A 27,637-nucleotide genomic window follows, 5' to 3' on the forward strand; every position below is an offset into this window, starting at 1 on the left:
ACATATGTCTTTTTTCGACCGTACTAACTATGTAACTATGTAACATAACATGGGGGGGGGGGGGTCTCCTGGCTGTTCACACAGGTGTGTCATTGCTGTACATTGACCATGCATTGCTTCTGTGGTATTGCAAAGGCAAAGACAAATGCTTCCAGCCATCCATTGCACTAATGGATTGGTCATCAGCTGGCTGTCTATGTCCCGCATCAATATAGACCAAAGTACAGAGGGTTAGGCTATGCTATTGTGCACCTACCTGATGCATCAGAAGGTGCGAGGCCCTTGCTAAATTCTGTGCACAGACTTTGAGATCTATACTTCAGACTGTATCTAAACCTGCTCCAACATGGACTGACATTCTGGCCTACTTTCAGCCGATGCGACTTGTCTGTCGCTGAACAGTCGCTTTTTATGTATTCAGCACCTATGTATAATGTTGTAAAAATGCTCTAGAAGCTAAAGTCGCAGAAATGTCACACATATTTGGCCTGCAACTTTCTGTGCGACAAATTCAGACAGGAAAAATCAGTATAAATCCTTAGAAAATTATCCCCCAGTGTCTCCATCTGCTGGCGGTATTGAATAAGCATTGCTGCACTGATGGGGTATGCATTAGACGAAAAAAAAGAAGAAAAAGAAGAATAATACGCCCAGAAAAGAGGCGAAAAGGAGAAAAACGTAAAAAACGTGAAAAAAAAGTAAGAGGAAGAGAAGGGAAAAAAAGGTGGAAATGGGTTTAAAAGTGATTTCGGCGGAGAAATATATATATATATATATATATATATATATATATATATATATATATATACACGCGCACACACACACATATATATAAACGTATTCTCCGTTGAGATATTGCAGCCGCTGCTGTGTCCAGGCCCAGGAGCCTTAGCACTGTGCTGTGATGTCACTCAATACCACTGACATCACTAGGTGTAAACAACATCTCTCCTTTGCTGTGTATGTGACTATGGAGCTGTTTGGTGATGTCGTCTATTACGGCCTTCATAGAAGCAACAGGAGATTGTTGCATCCATCTAGAACCCTCAGAACTACAGTGCTATGATGTCACTCACTTCCACAGGCCTTGCAGAGTGTAAACAACAACAACCCAGCTTTGTTGTGTATGTAACCATAGGGATTTGTGATGTCACCTAGAACCTTCACAGCAGCGACAGCTTTATGAGGAGCATCAGCACTGCTCTGCCTGAGCAGAACCATCACCGCCATAGGTTGTCAAATAACCCGGGTTTAACCCACACAGGTAAGTCCAATGGGGTGCAGGCATGTCCTCTATGCTTACAGCTTCCCGTGGGTGTTGGTTTGATACCGTTTGGGGACAGCCAAGGAGGCATCTGCAGGCAACAAAGGTAGGTGTGTGCTTGTGTGTGTGTTTCCTATGCAGATCCTAAGCCCAGTGTCACATGCAAGTAGGAGGAGTAAGAAGGGTTCCTGGCAAATCCGGGTTATGGATTGCATTTAAAAAGGCCCCGTGGGAGTGCAATGGGCCCCTGTCTTGCTGCTTAGCAATAATGGTATGGGTTTAGGTTCTGCTGTGTGTACTGGTGGTTGACTGCCCCCCAGCCCAGAGTGTGCATGGAAAATTGTCTGGCAGCCTCCCTGACAGCAAGCAGTGATAGTGCCCATGAAGGGCACCTTGTTGGGCCCGCCCCTTTCACGGTTATCACTTCTCGGCCTTTTGGCTAAGATCAAGTGTAGTATCTGTTCTTATCAGTTTAATATCTGATACGTCCCCTATCTGGGGACCATATATTAAATGGATTTTTGAGAACGGGGGCCGATTTCGAAGCTTGCTTCCGTCGCCCTATGCATTGACCCGATATGGCAGTATCTTCGGGTACAGTGCACCACCCCCTTACAGGGTTAAAAAGAAAGATTCCTACTTTCATTGCTACCTGCTTGCTGGCTAGCCAGCTAGCCAGCCCTGTGGGCCTTGCTGCTGCTGCAGCCAAAAAACAAAAGGTGGTGCTGCTGCTGCTTCTGCTGCTTCTGCTTCTGCTTGTGTCTGGCCGCTGTTGGAGCGTCCAGGCACAGGACTTCTGCTGCTGCTGACTAAATGGCCTCCTTAATTGGATCATTTGAGTAGCCAGCACACCTGTGCAGGTAGGGCATGACATGATAGGCAGCTGCCTTGATAGCGGGTGGGTGCTGAATGTTCCTAATTGACAAAATAAGATTAATGCTTATGAAGAAATATAAAATCTCATCCCTTCCCCAATATCGCGCCACACCCCTACCCCTTAATTCCCTGGTTGAACTTGATGGACATATGTCTTTTTTCGACCGTACTAACTATGTAACTATGTAACATAACATGGGGGGGGGGGGGGGTCTCCTGGCTGTTCACACAGGTGTGTCATTGCTGTACATTGACCATGCATTGCTTCTGTGGTATTGCAAAGGCAAAGACAAATGCTTCCAGCCATCCATTGCACTAATGGATTGGTCATCAGCTGGCTGTCTATGTCCCGCATCAATATAGACCAAAGTACAGAGGGTTAGGCTATGCTATTGTGCACCTACCTGATGCATCAGAAGGTGCGAGGCCCTTGCTAAATTCTGTGCACAGACTTTGAGATCTATACTTTAGACTGTATCTAAACCTGCTCCAACATGGACTGACATTCTGGCCTACTTTCAGCCGATGCGACTTGTCTGTCGCTGAACAGTCGCTTTTTATGTATTCAGCACCTATGTATAATGTTGTAAAAATGCTCTAGAAGCTAAAGTCGCAGAAATGTCACACATATTTGGCCTGCAACTTTCTGTGCGACAAATTCAGACAGGAAAAATCAGTATAAATCCTTAGAAAATTATCCCCCAGTGTCTCCATCTGCTGGCGGTATTGAATAAGCATTGCTGCACTGATGGGGTATGCATTAGACGAAAAAAAAGAAGAAAAAGAAGAATAATACGCCCAGAAAAGAGGCGAAAAGGAGAAAAACGTAAAAAAAACGTGAAAAAAAAGTAAGAGGAAGAGAAGGGAAAAAAAGGTGGAAATGGGTTTAAAAGTGATTTCGGCGGAGAAATATATATATATATATATATATATATATATATATATATATACGCGCACACACACACATATATATATAAATGTATTCTCCGTTGAGATATTGCAGCCGCTGCTGTGTCCAGGCCCAGGAGCCTTAGCACTGTGCTGTGATGTCACTCAATACCACTGACATCACTAGGTGTAAACAACATCTCTCCTTTGCTGTGTATGTGACTATGGAGCTGTTTGGTGATGTCGTCTATTATGGCCTTCATAGAAGCAACAGGAGATTGTTGCATCCATCTAGAACCCTCAGAACTACAGTGCTATGATGTCACTCACTTCCACAGGCCTTGCAGAGTGTAAACAACAACAACCCAGCTTTGTTGTGTATGTAACCATAGGGATTTGTGATGTCACCTAGAACCTTCACAGCAGCGACAGCTTTATGAGGAGCATCAGCACTGCTCTGCCTGAGCAGAACCATCACCGCCATAGGTTGTCAAATAACCCGGGTTTAACCCACACAGGTAAGTCCAATGGGGTGCAGGCATGTCCTCTATGCTTACAGCTTCCCGTGGGTGTTGGTTTGATACCGTTTGGGGACAGCCAAGGAGGCATCTGCAGGCAACAAAGGTAGGTGTGTGCTTGTGTGTGTGTTTCCTATGCAGATCCTAAGCCCAGTGTCACATGCAAGTAGGAGGAGTAAGAAGGGTTCCTGGCAAATCCGGGTTATGGATTGCATTTAAAAAGGCCCCGTGGGAGTGCAATGGGCCCCTGTCTTGCTGCTTAGCAATAATGGTATGGGTTTAGGTTCTGCTGTGTGTACTGGTGGTTGACTGCCCCCCAGCCCAGAGTGTGCATGGAAAATTGTCTGGCAGCCTCCCTGACAGCAAGCAGTGATAGTGCCCATGAAGGGCACCTTGTTGGGCCCGCCCCTTTCACGGTTATCGCTTCTCGGCCTTTTGGCTAAGATCAAGTGTAGTATCTGTTCTTATCAGTTTAATATCTGATACGTCCCCTATCTGGGGACCATATATTAAATGGATTTTTGAGAACGGGGGCCGATTTCGAAGCTTGCTTCCGTCGCCCTATGCATTGACCCGATATGGCAGTATCTTCGGGTACAGTGCACCACCCCCTTACAGGGTTAAAAAGAAAGATTCCTACTTTCATTGCTACCTGCTTGCTGGCTAGCCAGCTAGCCAGCCCTGTGGGCCTTGCTGCTGCTGCAGCCAAAAAACAAAAGGTGGTGCTGCTGCTGCTTCTGCTGCTTCTGCTTCTGCTTGTGTCTGGCCGCTGTTGGAGCGTCCAGGCACAGGACTTCTGCTGCTGCTGACTAAATAGCCTCCTTAATTGGATCATTTGAGTAGCCAGCACACCTGTGCAGGTAGGGCATGACATGATAGGCAGCTGCCTTGATAGCGGGTGGGTGCTGAATGTTCCTAATTGACAAAATAAGATTAATGCTTATGAAGAAATATAAAATCTCATCCCTTCCCCAATATCGCGCCACACCCCTACCCCTTAATTCCCTGGTTGAACTTGATGGACATATGTCTTTTTTCGACCGTACTAACTATGTAACTATGTAACATAACATGGGGGGGGGGGGGGGGTCTCCTGGCTGTTCACACAGGTGTGTCATTGCTGTACATTGACCATGCATTGCTTCTGTGGTATTGCAAAGGCAAAGACAAATGCTTCCAGCCATCCATTGCACTAATGGATTGGTCATCAGCTGGCTGTCTATGTCCCGCATCAATATAGACCAAAGTACAGAGGGTTAGGCTATGCTATTGTGCACCTACCTGATGCATCAGAAGGTGCGAGGCCCTTGCTAAATTCTGTGCACAGACTTTGAGATCTATACTTTAGACTGTATCTAAACCTGCTCCAACATGGACTGACATTCTGGCCTACTTTCAGCCGATGCGACTTGTCTGTCGCTGAACAGTCGCTTTTTATGTATTCAGCACCTATGTATAATGTTGTAAAAATGCTCTAGAAGCTAAAGTCGCAGAAATGTCACACATATTTGGCCTGCAACTTTCTGTGCGACAAATTCAGACAGGAAAAATCAGTATAAATCCTTAGAAAATTATCCCCCAGTGTCTCCATCTGCTGGCGGTATTGAATAAGCATTGCTGCACTGATGGGGTATGCATTAGACGAAAAAAAAGAAGAAAAAGAAGAATAATACGCCCAGAAAAGAGGCGAAAAGGAGAAAAACGTAAAAAACGTGAAAAAAAAGTAAGAGGAAGAGAAGGGAAAAAAAAGGTGGAAATGGGTTTAAAAGTGATTTCGGCGGAGAAATATATATATATATATATATATATATATATATATATATATATATACGCGCACACACACACATATATATAAACGTATTCTCCGTTGAGATATTGCAGCCGCTGCTGTGTCCAGGCCCAGGAGCCTTAGCACTGTGCTGTGATGTCACTCAATACCACTGACATCACTAGGTGTAAACAACATCTCTCCTTTGCTGTGTATGTGACTATGGAGCTGTTTGGTGATGTCGTCTATTACGGCCTTCACAGAAGCAACAGGAGATTGTTGCATCCATCTAGAACCCTCAGAACTACAGTGCTATGATGTCACTCACTTCCACAGGCCTTGCAGAGTGTAAACAACAACAACCCAGCTTTGTTGTGTATGTAACCATAGGGATTTGTGATGTCACCTAGAACCTTCACAGCAGCGACAGCTTTATGAGGAGCATCAGCACTGCTCTGCCTGAGCAGAACCATCACCGCCATAGGTTGTCAAATAACCCGGGTTTAACCCACACAGGTAAGTCCAATGGGGTGCAGGCATGTCCTCTATGCTTACAGCTTCCCGTGGGTGTTGGTTTGATACCGTTTGGGGACAGCCAAGGAGGCATCTGCAGGCAACAAAGGTAGGTGTGTGCTTGTGTGTGTGTTTCCTATGCAGATCCTAAGCCCAGTGTCACATGCAAGTAGGAGGAGTAAGAAGGGTTCCTGGCAAATCCGGGTTATGGATTGCATTTAAAAAGGCCCCGTGGGAGTGCAATGGGCCCCTGTCTTGCTGCTTAGCAATAATGGTATGGGTTTAGGTTCTGCTGTGTGTACTGGTGGTTGACTGCCCCCCAGCCCAGAGTGTGCATGGAAAATTGTCTGGCAGCCTCCCTGACAGCAAGCAGTGATAGTGCCCATGAAGGGCACCTTGTTGGGCCCGCCCCTTTCACGGTTATCGCTTCTCGGCCTTTTGGCTAAGATCAAGTGTAGTATCTGTTCTTATCAGTTTAATATCTGATACGTCCCCTATCTGGGGACCATATATTAAATGGATTTTTGAGAACGGGGGCCGATTTCGAAGCTTGCTTCCGTCGCCCTATGCATTGACCCGATATGGCAGTATCTTCGGGTACAGTGCACCACCCCCTTACAGGGTTAAAAAGAAAGATTCCTACTTTCATTGCTACCTGCTTGCTGGCTAGCCAGCTAGCCAGCCCTGTGGGCCTTGCTGCTGCTGCAGCCAAAAAACAAAAGGTGGTGCTGCTGCTGCTTCTGCTGCTTCTGCTTCTGCTTGTGTCTGGCCGCTGTTGGAGCGTCCAGGCACAGGACTTCTGCTGCTGCTGACTAAATGGCCTCCTTAATTGGATCATTTGAGTAGCCAGCACACCTGTGCAGGTAGGGCATGACATGATAGGCAGCTGCCTTGATAGCGGGTGGGTGCTGAATGTTCCTAATTGACAAAATAAGATTAATGCTTATGAAGAAATATAAAATCTCATCCCTTCCCCAATATCGCGCCACACCCCTACCCCTTAATTCCCTGGTTGAACTTGATGGACATATGTCTTTTTTCGACCGTACTAACTATGTAACTATGTAACATAACATGGGGGGGGGGGGGGGGTCTCCTGGCTGTTCACACAGGTGTGTCATTGCTGTACATTGACCATGCATTGCTTCTGTGGTATTGCAAAGGCAAAGACAAATGCTTCCAGCCATCCATTGCACTAATGGATTGGTCATCAGCTGGCTGTCTATGTCCCGCATCAATATAGACCAAAGTACAGAGGGTTAGGCTATGCTATTGTGCACCTACCTGATGCATCAGAAGGTGCGAGGCCCTTGCTAAATTCTGTGCACAGACTTTGAGATCTATACTTTAGACTGTATCTAAACCTGCTCCAACATGGACTGACATTCTGGCCTACTTTCAGCCGATGCGACTTGTCTGTCGCTGAACAGTCGCTTTTTATGTATTCAGCACCTATGTATAATGTTGTAAAAATGCTCTAGAAGCTAAAGTCGCAGAAATGTCACACATATTTGGCCTGCAACTTTCTGTGCGACAAATTCAGACAGGAAAAATCAGTATAAATCCTTAGAAAATTATCCCCCAGTGTCTCCATCTGCTGGCGGTATTGAATAAGCATTGCTGCACTGATGGGGTATGCATTAGACGAAAAAAAAGAAGAAAAAGAAGAATAATACGCCCAGAAAAGAGGCGAAAAGGAGAAAAACGTAAAAAAACGTGAAAAAAAAGTAAGAGGAAGAGAAGGGAAAAAAAGGTGGAAATGGGTTTAAAAGTGATTTCGGCGGAGAAATATATATATATATATATATATATATATATATATATATATATATATACGCGCACACACACACATATATATAAACGTATTCTCCGTTGAGATATTGCAGCCGCTGCTGTGTCCAGGCCCATGAGCCTTAGCACTGTGCTGTGATGTCACTCAATACCACTGACATCACTAGGTGTAAACAACATCTCTCCTTTGCTGTGTATGTGACTATGGAGCTGTTTGGTGATGTCGTCTATTATGGCCTTCATAGAAGCAACAGGAGATTGTTGCATCCATCTAGAACCCTCAGAACTACAGTGCTATGATGTCACTCACTTCCACAGGCCTTGCAGAGTGTAAACAACAACAACCCAGCTTTGTTGTGTATGTAACCATAGGGATTTGTGATGTCACCTAGAACCTTCACAGCAGCGACAGCTTTATGAGGAGCATCAGCACTGCTCTGCCTGAGCAGAACCATCACCGCCATAGGTTGTCAAATAACCCGGGTTTAACCCACACAGGTAAGTCCAATGGGGTGCAGGCATGTCCTCTATGCTTACAGCTTCCCGTGGGTGTTGGTTTGATACCGTTTGGGGACAGCCAAGGAGGCATCTGCAGGCAACAAAGGTAGGTGTGTGCTTGTGTGTGTGTTTCCTATGCAGATCCTAAGCCCAGTGTCACATGCAAGTAGGAGGAGTAAGAAGGGTTCCTGGCAAATCCGGGTTATGGATTGCATTTAAAAAGGCCCCGTGGGAGTGCAATGGGCCCCTGTCTTGCTGCTTAGCAATAATGGTATGGGTTTAGGTTCTGCTGTGTGTACTGGTGGTTGACTGCCCCCCAGCCCAGAGTGTGCATGGAAAATTGTCTGGCAGCCTCCCTGACAGCAAGCAGTGATAGTGCCCATGAAGGGCACCTTGTTGGGCCCACCCCTTTCACGGTTATCGCTTCTCGGCCTTTTGGCTAAGATCAAGTGTAGTATCTGTTCTTATCAGTTTAATATCTGATACGTCCCCTATCTGGGGACCATATATTAAATGGATTTTTGAGAACGGGGGCCGATTTCGAAGCTTGCTTCCGTCGCCCTATGCATTGACCCGATATGGCAGTATCTTCGGGTACAGTGCACCACCCCCTTACAGGGTTAAAAAGAAAGATTCCTACTTTCATTGCTACCTGCTTGCTGGCTAGCCAGCTAGCCAGCCCTGTGGGCCTTGCTGCTGCTGCAGCCAAAAAACAAAAGGTGGTGCTGCTGCTGCTTCTGCTGCTTCTGCTTCTGCTTGTGTCTGGCCGCTGTTGGAGCGTCCAGGCACAGGACTTCTGCTGCTGCTGACTAAATGGCCTCCTTAATTGGATCATTTGAGTAGCCAGCACACCTGTGCAGGTAGGGCATGACATGATAGGCAGCTGCCTTGATAGCGGGTGGGTGCTGAATGTTCCTAATTGACAAAATAAGATTAATGCTTATGAAGAAATATAAAATCTCATCCCTTCCCCAATATCGCGCCACACCCCTACCCCTTAATTCCCTGGTTGAACTTGATGGACATATGTCTTTTTTCGACCGTACTAACTATGTAACTATGTAACATAACATGGGGGGGGGGGGGGGGGGTCTCCTGGCTGTTCACACAGGTGTGTCATTGCTGTACATTGACCATGCATTGCTTCTGTGGTATTGCAAAGGCAAAGACAAATGCTTCCAGCCATCCATTGCACTAATGGATTGGTCATCAGCTGGCTGTCTATGTCCCGCATCAATATAGACCAAAGTACAGAGGGTTAGGCTATGCTATTGTGCACCTACCTGATGCATCAGAAGGTGCGAGGCCCTTGCTAAATTCTGTGCACAGACTTTGAGATCTATACTTTAGACTGTATCTAAACCTGCTCCAACATGGACTGACATTCTGGCCTACTTTCAGCCGATGCGACTTGTCTGTCGCTGAACAGTCGCTTTTTATGTATTCAGCACCTATGTATAATGTTGTAAAAATGCTCTAGAAGCTAAAGTCGCAGAAATGTCACACATATTTGGCCTGCAACTTTCTGTGCGACAAATTCAGACAGGAAAAATCAGTATAAATCCTTAGAAAATTATCCCCCAGTGTCTCCATCTGCTGGCGGTATTGAATAAGCATTGCTGCACTGATGGGGTATGCATTAGACGAAAAAAAAGAAGAAAAAGAAGAATAATACGCCCAGAAAAGAGGCGAAAAGGAGAAAAACGTAAAAAAACGTGAAAAAAAAGTAAGAGGAAGAGAAGGGAAAAAAAGGTGGAAATGGGTTTAAAAGTGATTTCGGCGGAGAAATATATATATATATATATATATATATATATATATATATATATATACGCGCACACACACACATATATATAAACGTATTCTCCGTTGAGATATTGCAGCCGCTGCTGTGTCCAGGCCCAGGAGCCTTAGCACTGTGCTGTGATGTCACTCAATACCACTGACATCACTAGGTGTAAACAACATCTCTCCTTTGCTGTGTATGTACTATGGAGCTGTTTGGTGATGTCGTCTATTATGGCCTTCATAGAAGCAACAGGAGATTGTTGCATCCATCTAGAACCCTCAGAACTACAGTGCTATGATGTCACTCACTTCCACAGGCCTTGCAGAGTGTAAACAACAACAACCCAGCTTTGTTGTGTATGTAACCATAGGGATTTGTGATGTCACCTAGAACCTTCACAGCAGCGACAGCTTTATGAGGAGCATCAGCACTGCTCTGCCTGAGCAGAACCATCACCGCCATAGGTTGTCACATAACCCGGGTTTAACCCACACAGGTAAGTCCAATGGGGTGCAGGCATGTCCTCTATGCTTACAGCTTCCCGTGGGTGTTGGTTTGATACCGTTTGGGGACAGCCAAGGAGGCATCTGCAGGCAACAAAGGTAGGTGTGTGCTTGTGTGTGTGTTTCCTATGCAGATCCTAAGCCCAGTGTCACATGCAAGTAGGAGGAGTAAGAAGGGTTCCTGGCAAATCCGGGTTATGGATTGCATTTAAAAAGGCCCCGTGGGAGTGCAATGGGCCCCTGTCTTGCTGCTTAGCAATAATGGTATGGGTTTAGGTTCTGCTGTGTGTACTGGTGGTTGACTGCCCCCCAGCCCAGAGTGTGCATGGAAAATTGTCTGGCAGCCTCCCTGACAGCAAGCAGTGATAGTGCCCATGAAGGGCACCTTGTTGGGCCCGCCCCTTTCACGGTTATCGCTTCTCGGCCTTTTGGCTAAGATCAAGTGTAGTTCTGCTCACTTGGTCTGGCCAGAGGGTGTCTGGGGTACCCGGCTCCTTTGCCTGGGGGGATCGTCCTTCTTAACGGAGGGACTTCACCCCCCTGCTGCTATCAGGGAGCCGGCTTAGTCCCCAGACAACGGGAGGCGATCCCCACCTACCTACTTCGGTGGGGGAGGTGTCTGGACATCATGGACATGGAGGAAGATTGCGGTTTTTCTTCGGAAGGCGTGCCGCCTTTTGCGAGACTTCGGAATGGAGTTCGTATTTCCCTGCTCGATGTCCGGAAGAAGGAAAGAGGCCTTGTCTTTGTCGTGGAAGAAGTGCTGTTTAAGTTGCTGGAAGTCAAGAGGGAGCAAATCCTATCCATGCTTGAGTTTCCCAGAAGTGGATACTACGACGTGGTGCTGGCTTCTGAAGAGGACTATGAGTCATTTTGGAACATATTGCAGCAAAAGAAGGTATGTCCGGTTTTGGAAGGGGTGGAGATAGTTCCACATTTCCCACGTAGAGAACGATTGGTGACTATAAGGATGTATAGCCCATATACTTCGGAGGAGGATATCGTTACCTTTTTGTCTCGATTCTGTGACAGTGTTCTGCCTAAAGGCAAGGTATTTAATCAATATGGACTATGGACCACCAAGTGGAGGTTCCATGTGAAATTTAAAATGGCAGATGGCAAGTTAGTGATCCCCCCAGGACGGTTTAAAATTGGTTCTGTGAACGGGGATCTGTATTTTTCTGGCATGCAAGATTTTTGCCGCAAATGTAAACAGTACGGTCACAGAAAGGAGGATTGCACGTTTTTGTGGTGTTTCAAGTGTCAAGAGGAGGGTCACGACGTGGAAAATTGTCAAAAGAAAAGGAAATGCCATCTGTGTGGTGAGGAGGGCCATCTGCTTGGCTCGTGTCCTAAGAAAAAGTCTGAGAAAAATTCAGAGAAAAAGGAAGCTGTAAAAAGAAGCAGAGAGGAACCAGCTGAAGTGAAAGAACCAGAAGTGGAGCAGGTTCCAACTAGAAGACCTACAGAGCAGAAGAAGAAGAGAGAGGAGGAAGTGTATGTGCCAGTGCAGTATTTTGGTGTGCTTGGTGGTTTGTTGGAAAATTTGTCGGAAGCAGAAAGAAAAACGTTTGACAAAGATATGATGGATCTAAAGATAGGCTTGAAGAACCGGGAGGAAGAAGCTCGGGATAAAGTCTATTTTTCTTTCAAGGCAGACATGAACCGTTTTGTTGAAACGTATAAAATTCCAGGCTGGTTAGCGTCTCAAGTTAAGAAAGATATAGCAAATGGCAATATCAGTCGAGGACTGATAGACTTTCTAATGGTGTTTGCATGGAGGAAGGGGATGACCTTCTAATTTGGTTTTGCTTAATTAGAAAGTAATGTTTGGTTTTGCTATTTTATGTTGTTTCTTATTTTGTTTTTAAATGTTCTATTTTGTTTCATTAGTGTTTAAGAAAAGAAATAAAAACATGTTACCTGATGATGAACACAAAATTGAGTTCCAAATAAGATCTTGGAACTCTGAGTGAGTTCTGAGGGCTAACTTAAAAAATCTGTTCTTATCAGTTTAATATCTGATACGTCCCCTATCTGGGGACCATATATTAAATGGATTTTTGAGAACGGGGGCCGATTTCGAAGCTTGCTTCCGTCGCCCTATGCATTGACCCGATATGGCAGTATCTTCGGGTACAGTGCACCACCCCCTTACAGGGTTAAAAAGAAAGATTCCTACTTTCATTGCTACCTGCTTGCTGGCTAGCCAGCTAGCCAGCCCTGTGGGCCTTGCTGCTGCTGCAGCCAAAAAACAAAAGGTGGTGCTGCTGCTGCTTCTGCTGCTTCTGCTTCTGCTTGTGTCTGGCCGCTGTTGGAGCGTCCAGGCACAGGACTTCTGCTGCTGCTGACTAAATGGCCTCCTTAATTGGATCATTTGAGTAGCCAGCACACCTGTGCAGGTAGGGCATGACATGATAGGCAGCTGCCTTGATAGCGGGTGGGTGCTGAATGTTCCTAATTGACAAAATAAGATTAATGCTTATGAAGAAATATAAAATCTCATCCCTTCCCCAATATCGCGCCACACCCCTACCCCTTAATTCCCTGGTTGAACTTGATGGACATATGTCTTTTTTCGACCGTACTAACTATGTAACTATGTAACATAACATGGGGGGGGGGGGTCTCCTGGCTGTTCACACAGGTGTGTCATTGCTGTACATTGACCATGCATTGCTTCTGTGGTATTGCAAAGGCAAAGACAAATGCTTCCAGCCATCCATTGCACTAATGGATTGGTCATCAGCTGGCTGTCTATGTCCCGCATCAATATAGACCAAAGTACAGAGGGTTAGGCTATGCTATTGTGCACCTACCTGATGCATCAGAAGGTGCGAGGCCCTTGCTAAATTCTGTGCACAGACTTTGAGATCTATACTTTAGACTGTATCTAAACCTGCTCCAACATGGACTGACATTCTGGCCTACTTTCAGCCGATGCGACTTGTCTGTCGCTGAACAGTCGCTTTTTATGTATTCAGCACCTATGTATAATGTTGTAAAAATGCTCTAGAAGCTAAAGTCGCAGAAATGTCACACATATTTGGCCTGCAACTTTCTGTGCGACAAATTCAGACAGGAAAAATCAGTATAAATCCTTAGAAAATTATCCCCCAGTGTCTCCATCTGCTGGCGGTATTGAATAAGCATTGCTGCACTGATGGGGTATGCATTAGACGAAAAAAAAGAAGAAAAAGAAGAATAATACGCCCAGAAAAGAGGCGAAAAGGAGAAAAACGTAAAAAAACGTGAAAAAAAAGTAAGAGGAAGAGAAGGGAAAAAAAGGTGGAAATGGGTTTAAAAGTGATTTCGGCGGAGAAATATATATATATATATATATATATATATATATATATATATACGCGCACACACACACATATATATAAACGTATTCTCCGTTGAGATATTGCAGCCGCTGCTGTGTCCAGGCCCAGGAGCCTTAGCACTGTGCTGTGATGTCACTCAATACCACTGACATCACTAGGTGTAAACAACATCTCTCCTTTGCTGTGTATGTGACTATGGAGCTGTTTGGTGATGTCGTCTATTATGGCCTTCATAGAAGCAACAGGAGATTGTTGCATCCATCTAGAACCCTCAGAACTACAGTGCTATGATGTCACTCACTTCCACAGGCCTTGCAGAGTGTAAACAACAACAACCCAGCTTTGTTGTGTATGTAACCATAGGGATTTGTGATGTCACCTAGAACCTTCACAGCAGCGACAGCTTTATGAGGAGCATCAGCACTGCTCTGCCTGAGCAGAACCATCACCGCCATAGGTTGTCAAATAACCCGGGTTTAACCCACACAGGTAAGTCCAATGGGGTGCAGGCATGTCCTCTATGCTTACAGCTTCCCGTGGGTGTTGGTTTGATACCGTTTGGGGACAGCCAAGGAGGCATCTGCAGGCAACAAAGGTAGGTGTGTGCTTGTGTGTGTGTTTCCTATGCAGATCCTAAGCCCAGTGTCACATGCAAGTAGGAGGAGTAAGAAGGGTTCCTGGCAAATCCGGGTTATGGATTGCATTTAAAAAGGCCCCGTGGGAGTGCAATGGGCCCCTGTCTTGCTGCTTAGCAATAATGGTATGGGTTTAGGTTCTGCTGTGTGTACTGGTGGTTGACTGCCCCCCAGCCCAGAGTGTGCATGGAAAATTGTCTGGCAGCCTCCCTGACAGCAAGCAGTGATAGTGCCCATGAAGGGCACCTTGTTGGGCCCGCCCCTTTCACGGTTATCGCTTCTCGGCCTTTTGGCTAAGATCAAGTGTAGTATCTGTTCTTATCAGTTTTCATGCTGGTGGGGATGGGTGCTGCATGGAGGATGCAGGTGTACCAGGGCTTTCCGGGGCTGGTTCTGAGGAATCAGCTCGACGGCTGCCCCGATGTGACCTGTTCCCTCCGGGTCTCGCCATGAGGCTGAGAGGGTCTAGAGCCGAGGTACTTTTGTGCCTCGGGGAGTGGTGACCCCGAGGTGCCGAAACTCACTGGGAGGATAGACTCACTGAGTTGAAGCACGGGCACCATAATCTCTTCACCTTGTGGCACTCACCTCTTGATTCCCGGCCTTCTGGCTAGGATCAGAGAAATTTTTATAGATCCGGCCGGATGTCCGGGCAGTATATCTGCACACATTCACTTATTTATTTCTTTTTTGTCTCACTGTGTCACTTTTTGCGTGTTGTGTGTTCACAGGATTGGTCAGGATGCGGTAGCCCTTCTGGGTGTCCCTCCTGGCGGTCTAGGGGAGGTGTGTGTGGCCATTAGGTTCCGCACCTCCCTGCAAACACCCCGGGTACTCCTGCTTTGGCAGGGTACCTACCGTAATCGGCTCTGCGGGCAGATACCTTGGCTAACGCCAAGGGGGATGCCGGGAGCATTTGTGGTCCCCTAGTAGCTTCGGCGAAAAGGGACATTGAACCTGGAACCTCGCAGGTACCTTTTGGTCCGGAGGCGAAGGGTAAGGTTTGTTGGGGGGCCTCTCTCCTATCGGAGAAGGGCTTGCGATAGACCGCATCCTTTGTGCACGTTTTTTTAGTGTAACACGTTTGCACTTTTTCTTGCACTTTGGGTGAATCGAAAGCACGTTCCTCGGCTTTAGATAAAAAAAAAAAAAAAAAAAAATCTGTTCTTATCAGTTTAATATCTGATACGTCCCCTATCTGGGGACCATATATTAAATGGATTTTTGAGAACGGGGGCCGATTTCGAAGCTTGCTTCCGTCGCCCTATGCATTGACCCGATATGGCAGTATCTTCGGGTACAGTGCACCACCCCCTTACAGGGTTAAAAAGAAAGATTCCTACTTTCATTGCTACCTGCTTGCTGGCTAGCCAGCTAGCCAGCCCTGTGGGCCTTGCTGCTGCTGCAGCCAAAAAACAAAAGGTGGTGCTGCTGCTGCTTCTGCTGCTTCTGCTTCTGCTTGTGTCTGGCCGCTGTTGGAGCGTCCAGGCACAGGACTTCTGCTGCTGCTGACTAAATGGCCTCCTTAATTGGATCATTTGAGTAGCCAGCACACCTGTGCAGGTAGGGCATGACATGATAGGCAGCTGCCTTGATAGCGGGTGGGTGCTGAATGTTCCTAATTGACAAAATAAGATTAATGCTTATGAAGAAATATAAAATCTCATCCCTTCCCCAATATCGCGCCACACCCCTACCCCTTAATTCCCTGGTTGAACTTGATGGACATATGTCTTTTTTCGACCGTACTAACTATGTAACTATGTAACATAACATGGGGGGGGGGGGGGGGGGTCTCCTGGCTGTTCACACAGGTGTGTCATTGCTGTACATTGACCATGCATTGCTTCTGTGGTATTGCAAAGGCAAAGACAAATGCTTCCAGCCATCCATTGCACTAATGGATTGGTCATCAGCTGGCTGTCTATGTCCCGCATCAATATAGACCAAAGTACAGAGGGTTAGGCTATGCTATTGTGCACCTACCTGATGCATCAGAAGGTGCGAGGCCCTTGCTAAATTCTGTGCACAGACTTTGAGATCTATACTTTAGACTGTATCTAAACCTGCTCCAACATGGACTGACATTCTGGCCTACTTTCAGCCGATGCGACTTGTCTGTCGCTGAACAGTCGCTTTTTATGTATTCAGCACCTATGTATAATGTTGTAAAAATGCTCTAGAAGCTAAAGTCGCAGAAATGTCACACATATTTGGCCTGCAACTTTCTGTGCGACAAATTCAGACAGGAAAAATCAGTATAAATCCTTAGAAAATTATCCCCCAGTGTCTCCATCTGCTGGCGGTATTGAATAAGCATTGCTGCACTGATGGGGTATGCATTAGACGAAAAAAAAGAAGAAAAAGAAGAATAATACGCCCAGAAAAGAGGCGAAAAGGAGAAAAACGTAAAAAAACGTGAAAAAAAAGTAAGAGGAAGAGAAGGGAAAAAAAGGTGGAAATGGGTTTAAAAGTGATTTCGGCGGAGAAATATATATATATATATATATATATATATATATATATACGCGCACACACACACATATATATAAACGTATTCTCCGTTGAGATATTGCAGCCGCTGCTGTGTCCAGGCCCAGGAGCCTTAGCACTGTGCTGTGATGTCACTCAATACCACTGACATCACTAGGTGTAAACAACATCTCTCCTTTGCTGTGTATGTGACTATGGAGCTGTTTGGTGATGTCGTCTATTATGGCCTTCATAGAAGCAACAGGAGATTGTTGCATCCATCTAGAACCCTCAGAACTACAGTGCTATGATGTCACTCACTTCCACAGGCCTTGCAGAGTGTAAACAACAACAACCCAGCTTTGTTGTGTATGTAACCATAGGGATTTGTGATGTCACCTAGAACCTTCACAGCAGCGACAGCTTTATGAGGAGCATCAGCACTGCTCTGCCTGAGCAGAACCATCACCGCCATAGGTTGTCAAATAACCCGGGTTTAACCCACACAGGTAAGTCCAATGGGGTGCAGGCATGTCCTCTATGCTTACAGCTTCCCGTGGGTGTTGGTTTGATACCGTTTGGGGACAGCCAAGGAGGCATCTGCAGGCAACAAAGGTAGGTGTGTGCTTGTGTGTGTGTTTCCTATGCAGATCCTAAGCCCAGTGTCACATGCAAGTAGGAGGAGTAAGAAGGGTTCCTGGCAAATCCGGGTTATGGATTGCATTTAAAAAGGCCCCGTGGGAGTGCAATGGGCCCCTGTCTTGCTGCTTAGCAATAATGGTATGGGTTTAGGTTCTGCTGTGTGTACTGGTGGTTGACTGCCCCCCAGCCCAGAGTGTGCATGGAAAATTGTCTGGCAGCCTCCCTGACAGCAAGCAGTGATAGTGCCCATGAAGGGCACCTTGTTGGGCCCGCCCCTTTCACGGTTATCGCTTCTCGGCCTTTTGGCTAAGATCAAGTGTAGTATCTGTTCTTATCAGTTTAATATCTGATACGTCCCCTATCTGGGGACCATATATTAAATGGATTTTTGAGAACGGGGGCCGATTTCGAAAGCTTGCTTCCGTCGCCCTATGCATTGACCCGATATGGCAGTATCTTCGGGTACAGTGCACCACCCCCTTACAGGGTTAAAAAGAAAGATTCCTACTTTCATTGCTACCTGCTTGCTGGCTAGCCAGCTAGCCAGCCCTGTGGGCCTTGCTGCTGCTGCAGCCAAAAAACAAAAGGTGGTGCTGCTGCTGCTTCTGCTGCTTCTGCTTCTGCTTGTGTCTGGCCGCTGTTGGAGCGTCCAGGCACAGGACTTCTGCTGCTGCTGACTAAATGGCCTCCTTAATTGGATCATTTGAGTAGCCAGCACACCTGTGCAGGTAGGGCATGACATGATAGGCAGCTGCCTTGATAGCGGGTGGGTGCTGAATGTTCCTAATTGACAAAATAAGATTAATGCTTATGAAGAAATATAAAATCTCATCCCTTCCCCAATATCGCGCCACACCCCTACCCCTTAATTCCCTGGTTGAACTTGATGGACATATGTCTTTTTTCGACCGTACTAACTATGTAACTATGTAACATAACATGGGGGGGGGGGGGGGGTCTCCTGGCTGTTCACACAGGTGTGTCATTGCTGTACATTGACCATGCATTGCTTCTGTGGTATTGCAAAGGCAAAGACAAATGCTTCCAGCCATCCATTGCACTAATGGATTGGTCATCAGCTGGCTGTCTATGTCCCGCATCAATATAGACCAAAGTACAGAGGGTTAGGCTATGCTATTGTGCACCTACCTGATGCATCAGAAGGTGCGAGGCCCTTGCTAAATTCTGTGCACAGACTTTGAGATCTATACTTTAGACTGTATCTAAACCTGCTCCAACATGGACTGACATTCTGGCCTACTTTCAGCCGATGCGACTTGTCTGTCGCTGAACAGTCGCTTTTTATGTATTCAGCACCTATGTATAATGTTGTAAAAATGCTCTAGAAGCTAAAGTCGCAGAAATGTCACACATATTTGGCCTGCAACTTTCTGTGCGACAAATTCAGACAGGAAAAATCAGTATAAATCCTTAGAAAATTATCCCCCAGTGTCTCCATCTGCTGGCGGTATTGAATAAGCATTGCTGCACTGATGGGGTATGCATTAGACGAAAAAAAAGAAGAAAAAGAAGAATAATACGCCCAGAAAAGAGGCGAAAAGGAGAAAAACGTAAAAAAACGTGAAAAAAAAGTAAGAGGAAGAGAAGGGAAAAAAAGGTGGAAATGGGTTTAAAAGTGATTTCGGCGGAGAAATATATATATATATATATATATATATATATATATATATATATATACGCGCACACACACACATATATATAAACGTATTCTCCGTTGAGATATTGCAGCCGCTGCTGTGTCCAGGCCCAGGAGCCTTAGCACTGTGCTGTGATGTCACTCAATACCACTGACATCACTAGGTGTAAACAACATCTCTCCTTTGCTGTGTATGTGACTATGGAGCTGTTTGGTGATGTCGTCTATTATGGCCTTCATAGAAGCAACAGGAGATTGTTGCATCCATCTAGAACCCTCAGAACTACAGTGCTATGATGTCACTCACTTCCACAGGCCTTGCAGAGTGTAAACAACAACAACCCAGCTTTGTTGTGTATGTAACCATAGGGATTTGTGATGTCACCTAGAACCTTCACAGCAGCGACAGCTTTATGAGGAGCATCAGCACTGCTCTGCCTGAGCAGAACCATCACCGCCATAGGTTGTCAAATAACCCGGGTTTAACCCACACAGGTAAGTCCAATGGGGTGCAGGCATGTCCTCTATGCTTACAGCTTCCCGTGGGTGTTGGTTTGATACCGTTTGGGGACAGCCAAGGAGGCATCTGCAGGCAACAAAGGTAGGTGTGTGCTTGTGTGTGTGTTTCCTATGCAGATCCTAAGCCCAGTGTCACATGCAAGTAGGAGGAGTAAGAAGGGTTCCTGGCAAATCCGGGTTATGGATTGCATTTAAAAAGGCCCCGTGGGAGTGCAATGGGCCCCTGTCTTGCTGCTTAGCAATAATGGTATGGGTTTAGGTTCTGCTGTGTGTACTGGTGGTTGACTGCCCCCCAGCCCAGAGTGTGCATGGAAAATTGTCTGGCAGCCTCCCTGACAGCAAGCAGTGATAGTGCCCATGAAGGGCACCTTGTTGGGCCCACCCCTTTCACGGTTATCGCTTCTCGGCCTTTTGGCTAAGATCAAGTGTAGTATCTGTTCTTATCAGTTTAATATCTGATACGTCCCCTATCTGGGGACCATATATTAAATGGATTTTTGAGAACGGGGGCCGATTTCGAAGCTTGCTTCCGTCGCCCTATGCATTGACCCGATATGGCAGTATCTTCGGGTACAGTGCACCACCCCCTTACAGGGTTAAAAAGAAAGATTCCTACTTTCATTGCTACCTGCTTGCTGGCTAGCCAGCTAGCCAGCCCTGTGGGCCTTGCTGCTGCTGCAGCCAAAAAACAAAAGGTGGTGCTGCTGCTGCTTCTGCTGCTTCTGCTTCTGCTTGTGTCTGGCCGCTGTTGGAGCGTCCAGGCACAGGACTTCTGCTGCTGCTGACTAAATGGCCTCCTTAATTGGATCATTTGAGTAGCCAGCACACCTGTGCAGGTAGGGCATGACATGATAGGCAGCTGCCTTGATAGCGGGTGGGTGCTGAATGTTCCTAATTGACAAAATAAGATTAATGCTTATGAAGAAATATAAAATCTCATCCCTTCCCCAATATCGCGCCACACCCCTACCCCTTAATTCCCTGGTTGAACTTGATGGACATATGTCTTTTTTCGACCGTACTAACTATGTAACTATGTAACATAACATGGGGGGGGGGGGGGGTCTCCTGGCTGTTCACACAGGTGTGTCATTGCTGTACATTGACCATGCATTGCTTCTGTGGTATTGCAAAGGCAAAGACAAATGCTTCCAGCCATCCATTGCACTAATGGATTGGTCATCAGCTGGCTGTCTATGTCCCGCATCAATATAGACCAAAGTACAGAGGGTTAGGCTATGCTATTGTGCACCTACCTGATGCATCAGAAGGTGCGAGGCCCTTGCTAAATTCTGTGCACAGACTTTGAGATCTATACTTTAGACTGTATCTAAACCTGCTCCAACATGGACTGACATTCTGGCCTACTTTCAGCCGATGCGACTTGTCTGTCGCTGAACAGTCGCTTTTTATGTATTCAGCACCTATGTATAATGTTGTAAAAATGCTCTAGAAGCTAAAGTCGCAGAAATGTCACACATATTTGGCCTGCAACTTTCTGTGCGACAAATTCAGACAGGAAAAATCAGTATAAATCCTTAGAAAATTATCCCCCAGTGTCTCCATCTGCTGGCGGTATTGAATAAGCATTGCTGCACTGATGGGGTATGCATTAGACGAAAAAAAAGAAGAAAAAGAAGAATAATACGCCCAGAAAAGAGGCGAAAAGGAGAAAAACGTAAAAAAACGTGAAAAAAAAGTAAGAGGAAGAGAAGGGAAAAAAAGGTGGAAATGGGTTTAAAAGTGATTTCGGCGGAGAAATATATATATATATATATATATATATATATATATATATATATATACGCGCACACACACACATATATATAAACGTATTCTCCGTTGAGATATTGCAGCCGCTGCTGTGTCCAGGCCCAGGAGCCTTAGCACTGTGCTGTGATGTCACTCAATACCACTGACATCACTAGGTGTAAACAACATCTCTCCTTTGCTGTGTATGTGACTATGGAGCTGTTTGGTGATGTCGTCTATTATGGCCTTCATAGAAGCAACAGGAGATTGTTGCATCCATCTAGAACCCTCAGAACTACAGTGCTATGATGTCACTCACTTCCACAGGCCTTGCAGAGTGTAAACAACAACAACCCAGCTTTGTTGTGTATGTAACCATAGGGATTTGTGATGTCACCTAGAACCTTCACAGCAGCGACAGCTTTATGAGGAGCATCAGCACTGCTCTGCCTGAGCAGAACCATCACCGCCATAGGTTGTCACATAACCCGGGTTTAACCCACACAGGTAAGTCCAATGGGGTGCAGGCATGTCCTCTATGCTTACAGCTTCCCGTGGGTGTTGGTTTGATACCGTTTGGGGACAGCCAAGGAGGCATCTGCAGGCAACAAAGGTAGGTGTGTGCTTGTGTGTGTGTTTCCTATGCAGATCCTAAGCCCAGTGTCACATGCAAGTAGGAGGAGTAAGAAGGGTTCCTGGCAAATCCGGGTTATGGATTGCATTTAAAAAGGCCCCGTGGGAGTGCAATGGGCCCCTGTCTTGCTGCTTAGCAATAATGGTATGGGTTTAGGTTCTGCTGTGTGTACTGGTGGTTGACTGCCCCCCAGCCCAGAGTGTGCATGGAAAATTGTCTGGCAGCCTCCCTGACAGCAAGCAGTGATAGTGCCCATGAAGGGCACCTTGTTGGGCCCGCCCCTTTCACGGTTATCGCTTCTCGGCCTTTTGGCTAAGATCAAGTGTAGTTCTGCTCACTTGGTCTGGCCAGAGGGTGTCTGGGGTACCCGGCTCCTTTGCCTGGGGGGATCGTCCTTCTTAACGGAGGGACTTCACCCCCCTGCTGCTATCAGGGAGCCGGCTTAGTCCCCAGACAACGGGAGGCGATCCCCACCTACCTACTTCGGTGGGGGAGGTGTCTGGACATCATGGACATGGAGGAAGATTGCGGTTTTTCTTCGGAAGGCGTGCCGCCTTTTGCGAGACTTCGGAATGGAGTTCGTATTTCCCTGCTCGATGTCCGGAAGAAGGAAAGAGGCCTTGTCTTTGTCGTGGAAGAAGTGCTGTTTAAGTTGCTGGAAGTCAAGAGGGAGCAAATCCTATCCATGCTTGAGTTTCCCAGAAGTGGATACTACGACGTGGTGCTGGCTTCTGAAGAGGACTATGAGTCATTTTGGAACATATTGCAGCAAAAGAAGGTATGTCCGGTTTTGGAAGGGGTGGAGATAGTTCCACATTTCCCACGTAGAGAACGATTGGTGACTATAAGGATGTATAGCCCATATACTTCGGAGGAGGATATCGTTACCTTTTTGTCTCGATTCTGTGACAGTGTTCTGCCTAAAGGCAAGGTATTTAATCAATATGGACTATGGACCACCAAGTGGAGGTTCCATGTGAAATTTAAAATGGCAGATGGCAAGTTAGTGATCCCCCCAGGACGGTTTAAAATTGGTTCTGTGAACGGGGATCTGTATTTTTCTGGCATGCAAGATTTTTGCCGCAAATGTAAACAGTACGGTCACAGAAAGGAGGATTGCACGTTTTTGTGGTGTTTCAAGTGTCAAGAGGAGGGTCACGACGTGGAAAATTGTCAAAAGAAAAGGAAATGCCATCTGTGTGGTGAGGAGGGCCATCTGCTTGGCTCGTGTCCTAAGAAAAAGTCTGAGAAAAATTCAGAGAAAAAGGAAGCTGTAAAAAGAAGCAGAGAGGAACCAGCTGAAGTGAAAGAACCAGAAGTGGAGCAGGTTCCAACTAGAAGACCTACAGAGCAGAAGAAGAAGAGAGAGGAGGAAGTGTATGTGCCAGTGCAGTATTTTGGTGTGCTTGGTGGTTTGTTGGAAAATTTGTCGGAAGCAGAAAGAAAAACGTTTGACAAAGATATGATGGATCTAAAGATAGGCTTGAAGAACCGGGAGGAAGAAGCTCGGGATAAAGTCTATTTTTCTTTCAAGGCAGACATGAACCGTTTTGTTGAAACGTATAAAATTCCAGGCTGGTTAGCGTCTCAAGTTAAGAAAGATATAGCAAATGGCAATATCAGTCGAGGACTGATAGACTTTCTAATGGTGTTTGCATGGAGGAAGGGGATGACCTTCTAATTTGGTTTTGCTTAATTAGAAAGTAATGTTTGGTTTTGCTATTTTATGTTGTTTCTTATTTTGTTTTTAAATGTTCTATTTTGTTTCATTAGTGTTTAAGAAAAGAAATAAAAACATGTTACCTGATGATGAACACAAAATTGAGTTCCAAATAAGATCTTGGAACTCTGAGTGAGTTCTGAGGGCTAACTTAAAAAATCTGTTCTTATCAGTTTAATATCTGATACGTCCCCTATCTGGGGACCATATATTAAATGGATTTTTGAGAACGGGGGCCGATTTCGAAGCTTGCTTCCGTCGCCCTATGCATTGACCCGATATGGCAGTATCTTCGGGTACAGTGCACCACCCCCTTACAGGGTTAAAAAGAAAGATTCCTACTTTCATTGCTACCTGCTTGCTGGCTAGCCAGCTAGCCAGCCCTGTGGGCCTTGCTGCTGCTGCAGCCAAAAAACAAAAGGTGGTGCTGCTGCTGCTTCTGCTGCTTCTGCTTCTGCTTGTGTCTGGCCGCTGTTGGAGCGTCCAGGCACAGGACTTCTGCTGCTGCTGACTAAATGGCCTCCTTAATTGGATCATTTGAGTAGCCAGCACACCTGTGCAGGTAGGGCATGACATGATAGGCAGCTGCCTTGATAGCGGGTGGGTGCTGAATGTTCCTAATTGACAAAATAAGATTAATGCTTATGAAGAAATATAAAATCTCATCCCTTCCCCAATATCGCGCCACACCCCTACCCCTTAATTCCCTGGTTGAACTTGATGGACATATGTCTTTTTTCGACCGTACTAACTATGTAACTATGTAACATAACATGGGGGGGGGGGGTCTCCTGGCTGTTCACACAGGTGTGTCATTGCTGTACATTGACCATGCATTGCTTCTGTGGTATTGCAAAGGCAAAGACAAATGCTTCCAGCCATCCATTGCACTAATGGATTGGTCATCAGCTGGCTGTCTATGTCCCGCATCAATATAGACCAAAGTACAGAGGGTTAGGCTATGCTATTGTGCACCTACCTGATGCATCAGAAGGTGCGAGGCCCTTGCTAAATTCTGTGTGTGCACAGACTTTGAGATCTATACTTTAGACTGTATCTAAACCTGCTCCAACATGGACTGACATTCTGGCCTACTTTCAGCCGATGCGACTTGTCTGTCGCTGAACAGTCGCTTTTTATGTATTCAGCACCTATGTATAATGTTGTAAAAATGCTCTAGAAGCTAAAGTCGCAGAAATGTCACACATATTTGGCCTGCAACTTTCTGTGCGACAAATTCAGACAGGAAAAATCAGTATAAATCCTTAGAAAATTATCCCCCAGTGTCTCCATCTGCTGGCGGTATTGAATAAGCATTGCTGCACTGATGGGGTATGCATTAGACGAAAAAAAAGAAGAAAAAGAAGAATAATACGCCCAGAAAAGAGGCGAAAAGGAGAAAAACGTAAAAAAACGTGAAAAAAAAGTAAGAGGAAGAGAAGGGAAAAAAAGGTGGAAATGGGTTTAAAAGTGATTTCGGCGGAGAGAAATATATATATATATATATATATATATATATATATATATATATACGCGCACACACACACATATATATAAACGTATTCTCCGTTGAGATATTGCAGCCGCTGCTGTGTCCAGGCCCAGGAGCCTTAGCACTGTGCTGTGATGTCACTCAATACCACTGACATCACTAGGTGTAAACAACATCTCTCCTTTGCTGTGTATGTGACTATGGAGCTGTTTGGTGATGTCGTCTATTATGGCCTTCATAGAAGCAACAGGAGATTGTTGCATCCATCTAGAACCCTCAGAACTACAGTGCTATGATGTCACTCACTTCCACAGGCCTTGCAGAGTGTAAACAACAACAACCCAGCTTTGTTGTGTATGTAACCATAGGGATTTGTGATGTCACCTAGAACCTTCACAGCAGCGACAGCTTTATGAGGAGCATCAGCACTGCTCTGCCTGAGCAGAACCATCACCGCCATAGGTTGTCAAATAACCCGGGTTTAACCCACACAGGTAAGTCCAATGGGGTGCAGGCATGTCCTCTATGCTTACAGCTTTCCGTGGGTGTTGGTTTGATACCGTTTGGGGACAGCCAAGGAGGCATCTGCAGGCAACAAAGGTAGGTGTGTGCTTGTGTGTGTGTTTCCTATGCAGATCCTAAGCCCAGTGTCACATGCAAGTAGGAGGAGTAAGAAGGGTTCCTGGCAAATCCGGGTTATGGATTGCATTTAAAAAGGCCCCGTGGGAGTGCAATGGGCCCCTGTCTTGCTGCTTAGCAATAATGGTATGGGTTTAGGTTCTGCTGTGTGTACTGGTGGTTGACTGCCCCCCAGCCCAGAGTGTGCATGGAAAATTGTCTGGCAGCCTCCCTGACAGCAAGCAGTGATAGTGCCCATGAAGGGCACCTTGTTGGGCCCGCCCCTTTCACGGTTATCGCTTCTCGGCCTTTTGGCTAAGATCAAGTGTAGTATCTGTTCTTATCAGTTTAATATCTGATACGTCCCCTATCTGGGGACCATATATTAAATGGATTTTTGAGAACGGGGGCCGATTTCGAAGCTTGCTTCCGTCGCCCTATGCATTGACCCGATATGGCAGTATCTTCGGGTACAGTGCACCACCCCCTTACAGGGTTAAAAAGAAAGATTCCTACTTTCATTGCTACCTGCTTGCTGGCTAGCCAGCTAGCCAGCCCTGTGGGCCTTGCTGCTGCTGCAGCCAAAAAACAAAAGGTGGTGCTGCTGCTGCTTCTGCTGCTTCTGCTTCTGCTTGTGTCTGGCCGCTGTTGGAGCGTCCAGGCACAGGACTTCTGCTGCTGCTGACTAAATGGCCTCCTTAATTGGATCATTTGAGTAGCCAGCACACCTGTGCAGGTAGGGCATGACATGATAGGCAGCTGCCTTGATAGCGGGTGGGTGCTGAATGTTCCTAATTGACAAAATAAGATTAATGCTTATGAAGAAATATAAAATCTCATCCCTTCCCCAATATCGCGCCACACCCCTACCCCTTAATTCCCTGGTTGAACTTGATGGACATATGTCTTTTTTCGACCGTACTAACTATGTAACTATGTAACATAACATGGGGGGGGGGTCTCCTGGCTGTTCACACAGGTGTGTCATTGCTGTACATTGACCATGCATTGCTTCTGTGGTATTGCAAAGGCAAAGACAAATGCTTCCAGCCATCCATTGCACTAATGGATTGGTCATCAGCTGGCTGTCTATGTCCCGCATCAATATAGACCAAAGTACAGAGGGTTAGGCTATGCTATTGTGCACCTACCTGATGCATCAGAAGGTGCGAGGCCCTTGCTAAATTCTGTGCACAGACTTTGAGATCTATACTTTAGACTGTATCTAAACCTGCTCCAACATGGACTGACATTCTGGCCTACTTTCAGCCGATGCGACTTGTCTGTCGCTGAACAGTCGCTTTTTATGTATTCAGCACCTATGTATAATGTTGTAAAAATGCTCTAGAAGCTAAAGTCGCAGAAATGTCACACATATTTGGCCTGCAACTTTCTGTGCGACAAATTCAGACAGGAAAAATCAGTATAAATCCTTAGAAAATTATCCCCCAGTGTCTCCATCTGCTGGCGGTATTGAATAAGCATTGCTGCACTGATGGGGTATGCATTAGACGAAAAAAAGAAGAAAAAGAAGAATAATACGCCCAGAAAAGAGGCGAAAAGGAGAAAAACGTAAAAAAACGTGAAAAAAAAGTAAGAGGAAGAGAAGGGAAAAAAAGGTGGAAATGGGTTTAAAAGTGATTTCGGCGGAGAAATATATATATATATATATATATATATATATATATATATATATATACGCGCACACACACACATATATATAAACGTATTCTCCGTTGAGATATTGCAGCCGCTGCTG

General features: G+C 45.9%; 10 non-coding genes and 1 pseudogene across 10 annotated transcripts; all 11 read left to right on the forward strand.

Moving 5' to 3' along the window:
* The first annotated feature begins 1,683 nt into the window (after positions 1-1,683).
* On the forward strand, positions 1,684-1,874 carry LOC130300059 (U2 spliceosomal RNA). The gene has a single exon (XR_008851074.1). It is a non-coding gene; the product is annotated as a U2 spliceosomal RNA (small nuclear RNA).
* A 2,091-nt stretch (positions 1,875-3,965) lies between these two features.
* LOC130300010 (U2 spliceosomal RNA) lies at positions 3,966-4,156 on the forward strand. The gene has a single exon (XR_008851029.1). It is a non-coding gene; the product is annotated as a U2 spliceosomal RNA (small nuclear RNA).
* A 2,093-nt stretch (positions 4,157-6,249) lies between these two features.
* Positions 6,250-6,440, forward strand: LOC130300012 (U2 spliceosomal RNA). The gene has a single exon (XR_008851030.1). It is a non-coding gene; the product is annotated as a U2 spliceosomal RNA (small nuclear RNA).
* A 2,095-nt stretch (positions 6,441-8,535) lies between these two features.
* On the forward strand, positions 8,536-8,726 carry LOC130300013 (U2 spliceosomal RNA). The gene has a single exon (XR_008851031.1). It is a non-coding gene; the product is annotated as a U2 spliceosomal RNA (small nuclear RNA).
* Positions 8,727-12,372: 3,646 nt separating this feature from the next.
* On the forward strand, positions 12,373-12,560 carry LOC130300104 (U2 spliceosomal RNA). The gene has a single exon (XR_008851117.1). It is a non-coding gene; the product is annotated as a U2 spliceosomal RNA (small nuclear RNA).
* Positions 12,561-14,645: 2,085 nt separating this feature from the next.
* Positions 14,646-14,805, forward strand: LOC130300137 (U2 spliceosomal RNA; annotated as a pseudogene).
* A 693-nt stretch (positions 14,806-15,498) lies between these two features.
* Positions 15,499-15,685, forward strand: LOC130300115 (U2 spliceosomal RNA). The gene has a single exon (XR_008851127.1). It is a non-coding gene; the product is annotated as a U2 spliceosomal RNA (small nuclear RNA).
* A 2,087-nt stretch (positions 15,686-17,772) lies between these two features.
* On the forward strand, positions 17,773-17,964 carry LOC130300088 (U2 spliceosomal RNA). Its single transcript, XR_008851102.1, has one exon. It is a non-coding gene; the product is annotated as a U2 spliceosomal RNA (small nuclear RNA).
* Positions 17,965-20,057: 2,093 nt separating this feature from the next.
* Positions 20,058-20,248, forward strand: LOC130300014 (U2 spliceosomal RNA). Its single transcript, XR_008851032.1, has one exon. It is a non-coding gene; the product is annotated as a U2 spliceosomal RNA (small nuclear RNA).
* Positions 20,249-23,892: 3,644 nt separating this feature from the next.
* Positions 23,893-24,080, forward strand: LOC130300105 (U2 spliceosomal RNA). Its single transcript, XR_008851118.1, has one exon. It is a non-coding gene; the product is annotated as a U2 spliceosomal RNA (small nuclear RNA).
* A 2,093-nt stretch (positions 24,081-26,173) lies between these two features.
* On the forward strand, positions 26,174-26,364 carry LOC130300015 (U2 spliceosomal RNA). The gene has a single exon (XR_008851033.1). It is a non-coding gene; the product is annotated as a U2 spliceosomal RNA (small nuclear RNA).
* Positions 26,365-27,637: the final 1,273 nt, after the last annotated feature.

This window comes from Hyla sarda, unplaced genomic scaffold, assembly GCF_029499605.1.
Source record: "Hyla sarda isolate aHylSar1 unplaced genomic scaffold, aHylSar1.hap1 scaffold_107, whole genome shotgun sequence".
In the NCBI taxonomy this organism is placed as follows: domain Eukaryota; kingdom Metazoa; phylum Chordata; class Amphibia; order Anura; family Hylidae; genus Hyla; species Hyla sarda.